The sequence below is a fragment of the Salmo salar genome, chromosome ssa10 (assembly GCF_905237065.1).
Source record: "Salmo salar chromosome ssa10, Ssal_v3.1, whole genome shotgun sequence".
Lineage (NCBI taxonomy): Eukaryota > Metazoa > Chordata > Actinopteri > Salmoniformes > Salmonidae > Salmo > Salmo salar.
In genome coordinates, this window is record NC_059451.1 from 96,969,139 (window position 1) to 96,979,796 (window position 10,658).

At 42.0% G+C, this 10,658-nt stretch overlaps 1 long non-coding RNA gene across 1 annotated transcript; it reads right to left on the minus strand.

Annotated features, from left to right (window-relative positions):
* Window positions 1-5,060: 5,060 nt before the first annotated feature.
* LOC123724494 (uncharacterized) lies at window positions 5,061-8,344 on the minus strand. The gene is made up of 2 exons (XR_006757047.1): window positions 7,114-8,344; window positions 5,061-5,878 (listed from the first exon to the last, which is right to left on the minus strand). It is a non-coding gene; the product is annotated as an uncharacterized lncRNA (long non-coding RNA).
* Between the last annotated feature and the right edge of the window lie 2,314 nt (window positions 8,345-10,658).

A 10,658-nucleotide genomic window follows, 5' to 3' on the forward strand; every position in this document is an offset into this window, starting at 1 on the left:
TAAACTTCCTGTTGTGTTTTGATTGAATGAAACCGTTAAATCCTCCCCAAGACCACATCATAGTTGCATAATATATACTTGCATCTACAGGCCTGGTTAAGTGATGCAATAAGATATGGCAAAGATGGGCCACTGTTGGGATGTCAAACTCTGAATATTTCACATGCTAGTGCATAATGCTCACTCAAAACTCCAGTCACCCTTTCTATGAGGCACTGTTTAATGATGTAGAACGCGCATGCCCCGCCCACTTGAGGATCTCTTTCAGCCATCCTGTGTTTGAGGGGTGCAAAATCTACTTGTCACTTAAATCTCGCTGGATTGATTACTTTCGTTTGACTCCTGCGGCTCTTTCATATTCTTGCTTGTGCCTCTCATTTTCCCGGAAATGCTTGTAATGACCTGTCAAACACACTAATGGCTGAAATGGACTCAATGGAATATATTGTATTTCCGTTGAATCTATAAGAACTCTAAAGCTTCGTTGGGGATTTAATGAACCCTCTCAACACTTACATCACAAGAAAGAGAAGAAAGGGAAATGTATTTTGATGGGTGTTTACTTTTTGTGGAATTTAAAAAAGTAATAATTTAAAACAGTTGACATTTTTACAAATTAGATGCGCTAAAATGAAAGCAACTTCCGAAAATGAATACTCGGATTATAGTGATATTATGTTTGATCTCGCAAACAATGTAAAGTACTGCATGTTTAGATAGATGTAACCTAGAACCAAGCATGTTGATTTTTAATCTGAGGGTATCCTGCTATTAACACTAGTGGCTTCCTTACCAATTGACCATAGCCACTGCCCTAGCCTGAAGCGGGGTTGTTTCGGAAGCTGACAGTCAGTCCACATTCGAAGTTCCCAAACAGCAAAAACATTCAATGAGATCCAGGGATATGGTGCAACAAAAAGGTTTATTCTTCTTAAATCTAACATCAAAAAATTATTCTCCAATCAATTTAAAGCCTAGATTACTTGACATGAAAAATACATAATATGGCCTGTTTGTATGCATGCTAATAACAAAGGAATATATCTCAATCAGGTAAATATATATCATAAAGGTACGTAACTAATATTTCATCATATACATTCATATTTAATATATTTACACACGTACATGGAGCTCTGTATGTTCTGTATACAAATATGTCGAAATTGTCTCTAACAGATACACTTGTTGAATTATGAGAGAACATGGCAACAACAGTAATTAATGAGGCAGTTTAGACAGCGCAGGTGAGTGCTGGTAGGTTAGACAGCGCAGGTGAGTGCTGGTAGGTTAGACAGCGCAGGTGAGTGCTGGTAGGTTAGACAGCGCAGGTGAGTGCTGGTAGGTTAGACAGCGCAGGTGAGTGCTGGTAGGTTAGACAGCGCAGGTGAGTGCTGGCAGGTTAGACGGAGCAAGTGAGTGCTGGCAGGTTAGACGGAGCAAGTGAGTGCTGGCAGGTTAGACGGAGCAGGTGAGTGCTGGCAGGTTAGACGGAGCAGGTGAGTGCTGGCAGGTTAGACGGAGCAGGTGAGTGCTGGCAGGTTAGACGGAGCAGGTGAGTGCTGGCAGGTTAGACGGAGCAGGTGAGTGCTGGCAGGTTAGACGGAGCAGGTGAGTGCTGGCAGGTTAGACGGAGCAGGTGAGTGCTGGCAGGTTAGACGGAGCAGGTGAGTGCTGGCAGGTTAGACGGAGCAGGTGAGTGCTGGCAGGTTAGACGGAGCAGGTGAGTGCTGGCAGGTTAGACGGAGCAGGTGAGTGCTGGCAGGTTAGACGGAGCAGGTGAGTGCTGGCAGGTTAGACGGAGCAGGTGAGTGCTGGCAGGTTAGACGGAGAAGGTGTTTGGTGGTTGCAGCCCTGTTCCACTCTATGTTAATATTCATATATGCAAATACACATGTTGTATTTATGCAAATTAGGCACATTATTTTAACACACAAAATAAATAAAAATAGCTGATGCAATATGAAAATGTATAAACTCACCAGCCAGTTTATTATGTACACCACCCTGTTCCCGAAAATGGATCGCTCCTACAGACAGTAAGTCACGTGGCAGGCAGACAGGCATCGAGGCATTCTGTTACTGTTCGATTGAACGTTAGAATGGGCAAAATGAGTTACCTAAGCGACTTTGAGCTTGGAATGATAGTCGGTGCCAGGCGGGTCCAGTATCTCAGAAACGGCCGGCCTACTGGCCTTTTCACACCCCAGTGTCTAGGGTTTACAGAGAATGGTGCGACAAACAAAAAAACATCTAGTCTGCAGCAGCCCTGTGGACAACAAAAACAGCTTGCTGATGAGAGGTCGAAGGAGAATGGCAAGAATCGTGCAAGCTAACAGGTGGGTCACAAAAAACACAATTGTATTTTATCGATGGCAATTTGAATGGACAGAAATACCGTGACGAGATCCTGAGACCCATTGTGAGCCCAATTTTTTTTTAAGGTGTCGGTTACTAGCAGATGCATACAGTGGGGGAAAAAAGTATTTGATCCCCTGCTGATTTTGTACGTTTGCCCACTAACAAAGAAATGATCAGTCTATAATTTTAATGGTAGGTTTATTTGAACAGTGAGAGACAGAATAACAACAACAAAAAATCCAGAAAAACGCATGTCAAAAATGTTCTAAAAGGATTTGCATTTTAATGAGGGAAATAAGTATTTGACCCCTCTGCAAAACATGACTTAGTACTTGGTGGCAAAACCCTTGTTGGCAATCACAGAGGTCAGACGTTTTTTGTAGTTGGCCACCAGGTTTGCACACATCTCAGGAGGGATTTTGTCCCACTCCTTTTGCAGATATTCTCCAAGTCATTAAGGTTTTGAGGCTGACGTTTGGCAACTCGAACCTTCAGCTCCCTCCACAGATTTTCTATGGGATTAAGGTCTGGAGACTGGCTAGGCCACTACAGGACCTTAATGTGCTTCATCTTGAGCCACTCCTTTGTGGCCTTGGCCGTGTGTTTTGGGTCATTGTCATGCTGGAATACCCATCCACGACCCATTTTCAATGCCCTGGCTGAGGGAAGGAGGTTCTCACCCAAGATTTGACAGTACATGGCCCTGTCAAATGATGCGGTGAAGTTGTCCTGTCCCCTTAGCAGAAAAACACCCCCAAAGCATAATGTTTCCACCTCCGTGTTTGACGGTGGAGATGGTGTTGTTGGGGTCATAGGCAGCATTCCTCCTCCTCCAAACACGGCGAGTTGAGTTGATGCCAAAGAGCTCCAATTTGGTCTCATCTGACCACAACACTTTCACCAGTTGTCCTCTGAATCATTCAGATGTTCATTGGCAAACTTCAGACCGGCATGTATATGTATTCTTGAGCAGGGGGGACCTTGCGGGCGCTGCAGGATTTCAGTCCTTCACGGCGTAGTGGGTTACCAATGGTTTTCTTGGTGACTATGGTCCCAGCTGCCTTGAGATCATTGACAAGATCCTCCCGTGTAGTTCTGGGCTGATTCCTCACCGTTCTCATGATCATTGCAACTCCACGTGGTGAGATCTTGCATGGAGCCCCAGGCCGAGGGATATTGACAGTTCTTTTGTGTGTTTTCCATTTGCGAATAATCGCACCAAATGTTGTCACCTTCTCACCAAGCTGCTTGGCGATGGTCTTGTAGCCCAGTCCAGCCTTGTGTAGGTCTACAATCTAGTCCCTGACATCCTTGGAGAGCTCTTTGGTCTTGGCCATGGTGGAGAGTTTGGAATCTGATTGATTGCTTCTGTGGACAGGTGTCTTTTTTACAGGTAACAAGCTGCGGTTAGGATCACTCCCTTTAAGAGTGTGCTCCTAATCTCAGCTCGTTACCTGTATAAAAGACACCTGGGAGCCAGAAATCTTTCCGATTGAGAGGGGGTCAAATACTTATTTCCCTCATTAAAATGCAAATCAATTTATAACATTTTTGACATGCGTTTTTCTGGATATTTTTGTTATTCTGTCTCTCACTGTTCAAATAAACCAATCATTAAAGTTATAGACTGATCCTTTCTTTATCAGTGGGCAAACGTACAAAATCAGCAGGGGATCAAATACTTTCCCCCCCCACTGTATCTGTTTTCCCAATCATGTGAAATCCATAGATTAGCGCCTAATTTATTTATTTCAATTGACTGATTTCCTCATGAACTGTAACTCAGTAAAATATTTGAAATTGTTGCATTTATATTTTTGTTCAGTATAGATGGGTGTACCTAATAAACATAAAAAAGTGATACATGGCATCGAATTGAATACCTGTATTCCCACCAAAATCCATGAACTCCATTCATTGAACTCCATGCCAGTTTTTTCTTTTTTTATTTCACCTTTATTTATCCAGGTAGGCTAGTTGAGAACAAGTTCTCATTTGCAATTGCGACCTGGCCAAGATAAATCAAAGCAGTTGGACACATACAACAACACAGAGTTGCACATGGAATAAACAAACATAAAACATTTTCCTACTGTATTATTGATTGTATGTGCTATAAATCACTCAATATCTGATAAATTATAAAAGTTATAAAAGGTTGGAGTATCTTCATCCATTGTCCAACTTGCATTTATTAGAATTGTTTTTAATAACTTTTAACAATTTGGATGACCATTGCTAGTTTAATGAATTTTACATTTATGATATTCATACATTTTATAAAGGCTGCTTTATCGGGCTGTTTTTAATGGTTACGGCAACACTTCCAATACACTGAGTGACAGAAAGCACATTAAATACATTATACACATAATGTGGCTCATACAATCTGTTACCAAAATGTCTCCCTTGGTGCGGGAGAGAAGTAGAGAACACATAGAGGGTGATATTATACAGTACACATACAGTACATGTGACCTACCACCAGCTGCTATGAAGTCTATGCTATGCTGATGTGTCCACTCACACGATAGCTGAACATGCACATTTAATGCTCTACTCAAGTGCTTCTTCATGCCATATACTCACCACTTCCCATGCTCTAGTCCAGGCCCCTGCTCGTACCTCTAGCCACAGTGACTTGCCATGGTATTTGAACATGGAAAATAAAATGCAAACATGACAGAGTGCAGAACTAGGACCGTACAATCGTGTTTTTTATTCAATTAGCAGACACTCTTATCCAGAGCAATTAGGGTTAAGTGCTTTGCTCAAGGACACATCAACAGATTCTTCACCTAGTTGGCTCGGAGATTCGAACCTGCGACCTTTCGGGTACTGGCCCAACACACTTAACCGTTAGGCTACCGACCGCCCTGATAGTATATTTAGCAGAGTAGATAGTGATGAAAAGTCAAATGTCTATTCAGTTTGCCTTTCTGTAATGAAGCTTGTTAGTGATATCACTACTACAGTAAGTGATATCATAAACAGTGCGCTGACCCCGACTCTGGACTCTATTCATGTTACACAGTCCTCCTCTCTGAACCCACGTCAGATGACCCAGTCCCACCCTTCTCCCTCTCTCTGTGTATATCTGTGAGAATAAACATGATGGCTGTCTGACGGAGTCCCATGAACCGCCACAATGCTGAAACAAACTCTGCTTAGCTGCTCCACAGCTCTGTAAATATTTGTCCTTGCTGCCACATAAAGAGATTCCTCTTCCCTTTACATACTGTATCTGCACCTCTATATTTATCTACTTTTTCCACCCTTCAATAGTTGTCTAATGACTTTGCCTAAATCGGCATTTCTCTACATTCCTGTTTTAACTCTCACCTCTATGGGTTGAGGGAGTAGCTGAGGTACATATGTTTGTCAGAGCTACTTGAAAGGACTAGACAGTTCTGATATTAAGATGAATTATGTGGAATTGGATTATGGTGACAAGATCAGGGCACGTCTGGCTTGGCTGGAGATAGATAAGCCCCGGAATCCCTGCAGTTCCCATAGTCTGGAGAGAGACAGGGAGACAGAGAGAGGGAGGGGGGAGAGAAGTGAGGGAAAGAAAGCAGAGAGAGAGGGGGACAGTTCTCTGACCTGGTATGACATGGGAAGCTCTCTCTCACACACACTGAGCTGTTGCAGGGTCACACTGATATGAGCATACAGCAGAAGTGGAATACTAAATGCTGATGTCGTGTCATCAGTCTCATGGAAACTTCCATTTCCTATCATGGATTATCACACTGGAAGGCCTTCTAGTTCAGGAGCAGTTCAATCACATCCAGTTAGTCACTAATCTTTTGAAATGTCCCATTTGTGGCCTGTAGCCACTCACATACAGAACAGTCACACAGGCACTACCTCTCTTTCACGCACAATCTCACCACCAAAAGCTAACCTTAAGGACAGCAATCTCACAAACAGTAGAACATTAACAGATTTTGATGGGTTTGCAGGGTGTCTACCCGATGAGGGCATTATATTTGCTCACAGATACCATACCACTCAACATGGGTCTTCTCTCACTGAATCTGTTTAGACTGGTTCAGCAAGAGGTAAGGCAAACTTTTGCCTTTTGGATATGGAAACTGACCTTATCCAGACAGAACAATATGTATATCATATGTATCTAGGCAGGACATGGGTTGGAAGTCATGGCATTGAATAGCACCCTGTTCTTATCACTAGAAAGTGAGGAACCCCTGTCCAAAAACAACCCTAGCCCCTAACCATTTGTGTAGGTCAGAAAAGATTGGATAGGTATAAGCAATATGCTGGTAGCTCCACTTTTGCCATGTGCTTACACCTACCCAATAATTTCAGATGTACAGTACACATGTGCCTGGGTCTAAGAGGAGGGGGGCCAGAGGCTGTTTATGGCCGGAGCCTGAATGCTATGGATATAGCCCTGCTGCCTGCCTGTTGATAGGATGGTGCCGTGAGTATCTGCACGTTCACAGTCTGACATACACCACTTACTTATCTATCTACTGGGTGTCACTCTGAGTAATCCATGAGGCAATAAACTAAACACTGAAACCACACAATGGAAATAAATATACTTGATGCCACATGATTTCAATAGAAAGTTAACTTTTTTTTCTTAGTGTGACTTGACAATGTTACCCTGTCATTGGTTTGGAACAGAGTATATATACATTGATACAAGTTATGGACCATATTTGTGCTAATTAATGAAATACACACAAAAGTAAAGCAAGGCAATGCCAGAGAAACACTCACCACCAGCAGCCTAGAGTCCCAGTAGATGGCATGCCAGGCCTATAGGACGGCAACTCCATAGTAGGTCTAATGTAAAGGCCTCTGACTGTATAGCCTGGAGATAGTGTACTACATACAGTAGTACTCAGAAAGGCCACAGGGAGGGCAGTAATGCCGAAGCAAATAATTATTCCCACATAACAGGTGTCAGATAGCACGAGATGTTGCATTTTGTAAAGTGTGTCTGGGCAAGGCCTTTCCCGCGGCGGCAGTAGAGAAGTCTCCCCAAAACCAGGTTAGCCGCTGTCACACGCACAGTGGAATTGGGATAGGCGCAATGTACGTTAGTCAGTGGCTAACCTGATTTCAGATTCATAAAATAAATCCTACCAAATGATAACTGAGGGGGAAACAAATACGGTATGTATTATTCAGTAACAACACAATAATATCATAACAACAATAATAATAATCATCATCATCATCATCCTATTTGATATCAACATGGCATGCAAATATAGGCTAAACTTCATTGTGGCTATAGGAATTGTTTTACAGCGCAAGTTGCCTAAATAGTGTGCATCCAAATACTGAAAATAACTTTGAGATTCGAAACTATGTGCAATCTCAGTTGGCTTGGCAGGCTCCTCCTTGACATATTCATCTACATTTTCGATACATTTCGGTTGTAAAATATTTAGCATGGTTCTCATTTAATCCTATCAGTCAAATTACAATATGATCAACACAAGGGAAGTAATTTTACAACATAGGCCTAACACATCATCAAATTCAACGTTGCATCGAGCTATTTCAAAAACATTTGGAAAATATACTCAGGAAATTATTACAACATTTCACCAGATAAAGATACAGAAGTCTACTCACCAGTCTCCCACATTTCCTTTTGAATAGATAATGAATACGAGAAAATAACTCCAATAGCTCTGACGAGTTCATACATTCAAACACTGTAACTGTTTTCTCAAAAATATGTCAAATATTTCATTAAAGTTAGGTGCATTTAAAGAATAGCAATTTAGGCCACACTAACCCAGAAGTTCAGTTCACTTGCTCTACCCCAAAACTACCCATTCCCCTGCATCTCTGCAACCTGACCTGTATATGCAAAGCATACAGATATTAGCGTCTTGTAAAGCCTGTGGACACTATTCCTACTGTACAGCCCGCCCAATAAAGACAACCATCGAATTACAACGTCCAATTGGTGTACTTAACACCACCAATGGGTTTAGTGGATTTCCTTGAGTTATAGTTGGGGTGCGGCGCGTTCATTTCTGCACGTCTCAGGCTATATTAGGAATAAACCATTTTCGCTTCATCAATTTCCTGCCATCGGCAATATTAATCAGAAAGGCGGTTACGACAAGATTCCCCCCGTCTAAATCGGGCAAACTGTAATGCAACATTGGTCATTGGAGTCAAGGGGCGTGCATTTAACCCGTTTTGAGAAAAAGCGCTCTACCCGTACTACTGAAAGTGGTTGAACTCTGCTCGCTTGTGTACAGTGTTGCCATGAGGCGAGTGTGGTTGTGCACGTACCAAGAATGCTGCTTCATTACAGTAGTGGAAATTAGAGCGAGAGAGCGCGAATGGCACAGACTGTATGATCTGGACTAATGGGGTAGTGCAATCATACAGTATTCAAGGCGCATTACCGATCATCTTTAATTATTTAGATGTACTGCAAGATGCAAACTGCAATGTTGGATACAATTGCCTAACACTCAAGATCCTTATTTTATACACCTTTAACACATGTTAAACAAATACAAAACCATTTTGCTGATAAATAATCTATAATTAAACTGCCTTCGAGTGCGAACGTCGTCCTATTCCTGTTGACAATTCTTCATAACCATTTCCCCCCCAATTTTAGATTGCATATTCCCACGTTTCCTCTAACTACTGAAAGGTGGTATGTTCAGGTTCAACAACATTACCAAGTAACATTTTTGAACCGGAACGGGTCGATCAACAGTTTAGCAAAGCAATAGAATCGTGTCTGGTCAGAAAATGCCAGACCATACCATTTATTTGATTGGATACAATCGGATAGAGTGGGGACAAATTCTACCACGATACAAAACAACAATAAAGCATACATTTCTTACATTATATTATGTAACAGGTCCACCCAGGTACTGTATGTCATTTCAATATCAACCAGCAGAGAGCAAGAAGCCACATCGTATGTAGGCCAATGCCTATTATCAGTGGAATGATCAGGGCAGGATTACAAATGGGCAGGGCAAATGCCCTAGGCTCCCATAGTATGCACAATATTCGCTCAGCCTCATGGCAAAATGTGTAGAATAGCAGAAAATGTGCTATAAAACTGCACATTTGTCTCTCTGTCCCATGGCCAAATGTGTAGAATTGCAGGAAATTAACTCACAGCCTCATGACAAAATGTGTAGAATATTATAAGACTGCACATTTTTCTCTCTGCCCCATGTCAACATGTGTTGAAATGCAGGAAGTTAGCGGTTTTCCCAAAACAATCTGTCCCCCCCAAAAAAGCGTAAATAAAAAATGTTCTCTCTGTCCCATGGCAAAATGTGTAGAATTGCAGGAAATTAACTTTTAAACTGCAAAATTAGCTCACAGCCTCATGACAAAATGTGTAGAATAGCATTATAAAACTGCAAATTATTCTCTCTGCCCCATGGCAAAATGTTTTGAAATGCAGGAAGTTAGGGACAGATTGCAATGTATGGGGGGGTGGTCCGATATAGGGGAGGGTTGTGTGTTTTTTTGTTGGGCACAGGGGAGGGCAGTGCATTTTTCCCCCTGGTTTACATTTGCTAGTTGCATGTTTTACTATGTAATTTCTTCCATCCTATCCAAATTTCCTCATTTGCTCACATGCGCCTCCCCTATATCAAGGTGTTTTGGTACTTCTCTTATGCACTATGCTTCTCCATGTGCTAACTTGTATTATAAACTGGGTGGTTCGATCCCTGAATGCTGAATGGCTGAAAGGTGTGGTATATGAGACCGTATACCACGGGTATGAAAAAACATTTTTTTTTTCTGCTCTAATTATGTTGGTAACCAGTTTATAATAGCAATAAGGCACCTCTGGGGTGTGTGGTATATTGCAAATATACCACGGCTAAGGGCTGTATCCAGGCAATCAGTGTTGTGTCGTGCCTAAGAACAGACCTTAGCCGTGGTATATTGGCCATATACTGTAGCACAGCCCCTCGAGCCTTATTGCTTTACTATACCACAGGTCAGTATAATCTACCAGTCCAGTGGTCCATCCTGCCTTTTATCCAGCATTCATATTGACAATAGTGCTAGGTGGATCTTTTGTCCATATTTGCAATAGGCTAACTAGCAATCAAACCACACATAAAAGCATTCAAAGCTGCATCAATTTTCAGTATGAATCGACAAGAACAAATAGGAATAGCTGATAGGCAGTGGAGATGCCACGTTCATCATTGGGCATGAAAGAACAGTGAAGACATGACACACAGCTCAAAAAAGCTCCCCTATTGATCTAGTTTAGGAACAATAACATTATCCTACCTAGA